The sequence below is a fragment of the Oryzias latipes genome, chromosome 13, assembly GCF_002234675.1.
Source record: "Oryzias latipes chromosome 13, ASM223467v1".
Taxonomy (NCBI): Eukaryota; Metazoa; Chordata; class Actinopteri; order Beloniformes; family Adrianichthyidae; genus Oryzias; species Oryzias latipes.
Genome location: NC_019871.2, coordinates 17,398,040 through 17,404,695, shown reverse-complemented (window position 1 = coordinate 17,404,695; position 6,656 = coordinate 17,398,040).

The following is a 6,656-nucleotide window of genomic DNA, read 5'->3' as shown; positions in this document are numbered from 1 at the left end:
GCACTTTGTGCATGAAATAAACTGAACTAAATAATAATTGAAAAAATTTGGGAGAATTCATTCTTTGGCAAAAAATCTGAAAACCTGTCGTTTTCTTGGACATATTTTCATCAGAGCAGCAGAAGTTCATTAAAAACTCGCCTCTGAGTACGGTGTAAGCCGGCCCCCATGTGTTTACGTGATCTCCCGCTAGCTTACAGCCTCTCACAACCACAACATAACATTACCGGTGCAACAAAAATAGTGAGCAATGTTAGAGCTATCTGCTGTTTGGAGGCAGATGCCAGCAAAGACATGAACATGTTAAATAACGATTTTCCTCTGAGAAAAATCGTCTCCTCTTTCCTATAAGAGGAGCACATGTGTGCTGCAGTTTCCTTGAGACTCATGCGGCCCCCTTAAGGGACGTCATAAAAAATGTACAATTGTCAAACATGCGGTAAGTCTGTTATGAAGGATTTGTAAGAATAATGTAAGTTACACGGGCCTATAATGTACGAGTGATGCTGTTGTACAGTGCATTAAGCAGCACTCCGGTCTTTAGTAAGGTGGGCGAACTGGCTCTTTACTGACTGAACACTGTGCAGCATGTACAGGGTGTGAAGGGGATACACAAGTGCCCACAAGATCCCCATTGGACACCCACACCAATTATGCCCCTGATTGTGTAACTTCCTAATTTCTAACAGTCAGGTTGCACGCAAGACACACTCAGGGAGCGCGCACCTTTCTCTTGAACAGCCTTAACGGGTTTCCTGTGCTACGCGCATGGTTCAGGGGGATATAAAAAAATGAAAAGTCCATACAACAGACATGCATGTATGTATGACTGCGTCTCACCTACTTTACCTTTACTTCTCCCCACATGTTGCTTAAGGGTTCACTACAACTTGAAGGCCACAGTATGGCCTTAGACAAAAATGTGCATGAACATATTTGTCTTATGTGCTCAACAGTAAATATTCTCAAAAATGTCGTAAGGACCACCTCAGTGCCCCACACAGATGAGCCCATTTTTCACCCGGTCACCCAATCATGACTAAGGCATGACGAGGACTAAAACACCTTTGAAAAGATGTGCTGTGCAGGACCATACTACGAATATAGAAGTGAGACCAACAACCTTTTTTTTTATTAAAAATGAACAGTTTGTCATGAAGTTGAGTCATGCCAAATGTACTTAAAGTCTTTTTCTTTTTAAAACGTTACCTCACTTATCCAAGTGGCTTCATCAGACTTTGAGTCCACCTACCGTGCCTCAACTTTAAGAAAATGTCTCATGGATAAATAAGAATATTTGTTTACATATTAATAATTATATAAAAATTACAGCAACTATTGCTAACTTTGTTTCTAGTCTTGCCCTAGTGTGCATGACATGGATTCCTACTTTTTTACCATTTAAAACAAGAGAACTCTTATACCGCCTTCCATTAAAGCAGTGCTTCTCAATTATTTTTCCACTAAAGGGACATTACTTAAAATGTTCAAATACAAACACATGTTTAGTTTGTTTTATTGTAGTATATTGAGCAGAAATTTCTGAAGATGAGTTTCACATAAGAGAAATACTTGGATTTTGGCATAGCATATTGTGCGAAAAAAGAAAACAATTACACCCAAAATTGAAAGCAGTGACCTGGCCTGATCAAATGTTTTGACTGAGAGCTGTCCATCCCTAGGGTATCTTATTACTGGTTCCTTCGTGATAGAGATGACACCAAGACATTTTTTGGAGTTGTTTGAACTTTACAAATAACTTTATTTTATTTATTTTTTTAACTGACAGAAGTACGAGAAGAAGCAATCAAAAAATAACTCCAGAGTTGTAGGTCATGTTGAAAAAAAACAAACAACGAAACTTCAGTGCTGTGAGTATCTGTCCCTTCCAATGGGCAGCGGTGAATTATGATATTTTATGGCAAATGATTATATTTTAAATATTATTATTAACAAACAAACCACAGAGACACCAAGCAAGCATCAATATTTCCAACAACTGCAAACTCCTTCAATCCATCATATAATTGTTCCTATCCCTGTTCAGGGTCAAAAGGTTAATGAAGCTTACCAACTATAGTGGACAGTTTACTAGTCGATTGCATGGCAATATAAACTTCTCATTAAACTTAAAACCACATTAAATCCTGCCTTTAATCGGCCTTGATCTTTTAGTACATTCCCTCAGTGGCTTCCTCCTTAGCATAAAGCTATCTACTCTTGGATATTTCTTCCAACTGAGTCATTAATTTGAATTGTTTAATTTGGAGCGAGTTTACAACGACTTTGTTTTCGCATCTATTTTCTCTCAGTTGGACAAACATTTCTGGTACTGAATAGATTCAAATGCAAACACACACGTCATCTTTTAATTGTTGTGTAGCTTTTATATTGCATTTCCTTCGCCTCAACCCAAAATGAACCAAATAGTTCCTGTGTGCAGCTGTGCCTGCAGCTCAATGGCTCAAATGTAGAGAACAAATTTCCCAGTCTCAGGTGTGTGACAATGTGAGAAACTTTATTTCGGTTAAGTTAAACAAACAAACTTAAAAACATCAACATAAACATTGACACTGACCAATGTCAACATAAACATTGAAAATAATAATAATAATAATAATAATAATAAATAAATAAACATAACATAAACATTGAACAAAATTAACCGAAGAAGGTGTTGGGTGAAGCCAAGGCTTATTTCCCCAACCCCCCAACCCCCAACAATGTGGGAGTTTCATCATTACCATACTTTCCCCTCAACACTAGACTAAACTCAAACCTTCACAAAATGTCTTTTGCTGAGTGGGAATCAGGGAAAATGTCTAAATGCAAATGTATTCACAATGTCAGTATTCCATAAGAGATTGGTCCTCACAAGTCCGTAAATTAAAGTGCAGACAGATCTCACGCTCTTAAAGTTGAATATCTATGATTTGATCCTATTTGTAAAACTGCAGTTAAAAAGCTAAGTACAGAGCAATTTCACCCTACTTTAAAAAACATGCCTGTTTTAAAAAAGATGTGAAGTGCAAACATCACCACTCCATGCGGTGAAGGGCTTTTCATCTTTTAAGGAAATTTCAAGGCTCCCCCAGTGCTCAGCTGTGCCAAACCTGAATCACCGTGAGGAGTATTGTTAGGTTGATGAGTAACTGCCTAACCCAATAGGTTCTTGCTGAGACATCACTACTGAGTCCATGAGGATCGGAAGACTTCTCACTTCTCTGCCTCTGCCTGTGTTAGTTCAAAAATTACCGTTACAGTTGCATTTCCCTATCGTTTTGTCAGTGATGCAGCATTTAAGTGTGTTTTTTGTGATTTTAATTAATGGAAAATTACATACTGACATTCATGTCACACTCAATCTATTTGCAGTGATCCAGCTAAACTAAGTTCAAAATAATAGACTCAGTTTAGTGAACCGAAAGGTTGTCAGTTTCTTTTTTTTTTACTTCTTTTTGTGCATGATTGATTAGCTGGGTACATTCTTGCAGTAATGTCACTTCTGCAAAAATTGCAGACACGTGGGTCTGTCGGCTCTGAACGTGCAATATTTGAATGTTTTATGACTGTTTAATAGGAATCTGGTGAAGGAATCATTTTCATTCAGTTACACATTTCCAGTTGGAATCATAAATTTGACTAATTTAAGGCCACTTTTACGTAAAATTATCTTTAAAGGAATTGTATTCAGCGGAGATACAGGCTTTCTAACATATCGTGTTATAGCCTCCTCAAGAGATCTGACTGTTTATAGCAGCAGTGAGCTGATGATTCAGGTTTAATGTTTTCTTCTGTTGTACACGCCACTGACTCAGCAGCAGAAAAAGGCACTGACTTAGTATCTGTTGTTGTTATGACAATGCTTTTATTAGCAACCGTAAACTAGAAAATGCAGAAACGCTTTGAACTATTTTTTTCTTCAGGGATGTGGGACGGTTTTTTAAAATATTAACACTAAGCCAAGAGTTTTTGATGATTTAGTATTTCCTTATTTAGCTTCTAATAAGATTTCATGCAGAAATGCTTATGAGCAGTTTGAGGAAATCACTCACCGTATGGACCAAATCATTTCATGCTGCATGATGTGCCTTTTGTCAAACAACATATCTGTATAGGTCAACACTGCATGGTCACATGGTTTATTTATGCAGTTTTTTTTTCTAAAATCCATTGCAGATTTGTTCTCCTAAAGTGGAACAAATGCATTTCACAAATAAAACTGACAAAACAAACTGTTGCCTTCACACAGTGAAGTGCAATTGCAACAGTGCAAAATGCACAATGTTTTACATGACCATCATGATTTTATTACAAGTACAATCCCAACACAAAGTACATGTTAACTAAAAAAGAGAACACTTCCAAAAAAAATCAAAATTGTTCACCATAGTCTTAGATGAAACAGATAATACATTTAAAATAATAATTCAGCCCTGTGTCTTTTGCAGTAAAAAAGTTTTTTCTTCATACTCCCATGAGTAAACAGTAAAAAAACAAATATGAACTCAGGAAGTTAAATATCATGACCTTTTCGGCTAATCAATTTCTCATTCATGTGTATAAATGCATTCACTTGCACATTTATTTATATTTTGATGAAAGCCACAAGGCCAAAATATTTGCTTTTTTTTCTCCAAACAGAATTAATCAGCCAGCCTTGTCTGGATATTTTGTGTGCTCCCATACTTTTTAAATATTCAACATTAGAAACGTCTAGTTGCTTGGTGATCATTCTAGCCATTAGGTTCAGTTGCTGTTATTGGGGCTGTGTTCCCAATTACTGGTTGAGAGTTTGATACAACCACCTCTCTGACTGGCTCTCCCATGGTGTTGCATTTGTGTTGTATCTTTTCAATCTCAAGTTGTGATAGCAGTTGCCGTTTGTGGATGTTGGAACATTGAGCTGTTAGTTCTTTGGCAGTTAGCCCTGATTGTGGGTTTTGAGGCATCCATTCACTCCACTTTCTCTGCATGTAGCCTCTCAGAGTAGGAATGTACAGCATTCCAACAGAGCTTTGCTCTCACATCTGGTCCATTTCCGTCTTGTTCCCCAGCACCTGACGCAGACCCTATTTGGCCGGGCGATGTCATGTAAGATTGTCCTTCCTGTAACACGAAATGATAGTTATGACCATCCAATTGTCCGAACTTATGGGATAATCCTACCTATATGACAGAATATGAACGAAGGCACCGTTTTGATGCTAGGTCAAGATTCATCATTCATCATAAAGATCATGTATCATCAAAAATAAGCTTTTTTTGAGCTTTCAAGTGTATTATAATGTTCATTCCTCCCCAAAGCGGTAGTTTGATCCATTCTCGCATTTCGAGTATTCCTCTTAAAACACCAGACCCTCCCAATTCATGAAAACGAGCAGGTTCTCACATTGTGACGTAGATAAGTGAGGACCCGCCTCTTCCAGGAAGAGTCTGCGCTGCCGGCACCGCCCCCAGGCTAACACACACATCCACCTTGTCTGCGGAGCTGGCGATGTTGGGCAAAAACTCTTTTATTGTATATGCACAGTATATACATCCACCTTTTCGAAAGTTCAGATCTTGTTGTTTTTGTGGGTGAAACGCAAACACGCTGCCGAGGCCTCGTCTAAGCCCCGCCCCCGCCTCTCCACCTGTTCATACCCCTGCAGCTCCAAGTTGTTTTCCCCCGCGTGCAAACCCCCCTCCAGCGTGTTCGACACAGACAGCGCAACATACGGTCATCATAGCAGATAGTTGACAGGACAGTAGGGGCGTCCTAATGCAAATTTAATTAATTGGGTGGTTTTAGTCTAGGAAAAAAACTGGCCCTTTTGGGTGTTCATGAGCCCCCTACGAGATTACCGCGGACTGTCTTTTAGAAGAACTTTCCATCCCGTAACAGACTCTGGTCCACGTTCACAGCTGCAGACACGCCCCATCCGCATGTTCATGCTGCTCGCGCTACCCTACAGTGTTAAAGGCACCACGACAATCTTAGAAACATGATAGTTATTTTACAAAAATACTGAGAGCCGCAGCCGCCGGTTGCCGACCCCTGATATAGGCACTCCTGGTGTCCCCCAGGTGGTGTCGTGTGGAGTTGGAGATTGTAATGTGTGTAGTTCGCTGTCATTGGCTGTCATTAATGAGCTGTATGGAGAAGTGGCATCAGTGAAGAAAATTAATTCATTCATTCATCTTCTGAACCCGTTTGTCCCTTTCGGGGGCACGGGGCTGCTGGAGCCTATCCCAGCCACTTGTGGGCAAAGGCAGGGGACACACTGGACAGGTCGTCAGTCTGTCACAGGGCAGTGTAGGAAATAAAAAATAAGTATTTCAGAAGATCTTTGTCTTCTTAAAAATGTTTCAGCTAGAAACATAATTCGTTCATGTATGTTTCCTTTGCAATTTTAGAAGCTTCAACTTTGATACATAAAACTGTCTTTTTTTTCCTTTTTATTTTGTTTCGTTAATGGAACACTTTTTGTTGTTATTGTATTCTTGGTAAATTCCTCTTTTGTGACTTTTTTTTAACCATATAGACTTTAATATTTTAGATGTTACGTGTACAATTGTTTATCTGCTACAAAATTATTATTATTATAATGTCTATTCTGCCTGCCATTCTGTTTTTCTTGGTGCAGTCACATCTGATTTTCGACGGTCATCCA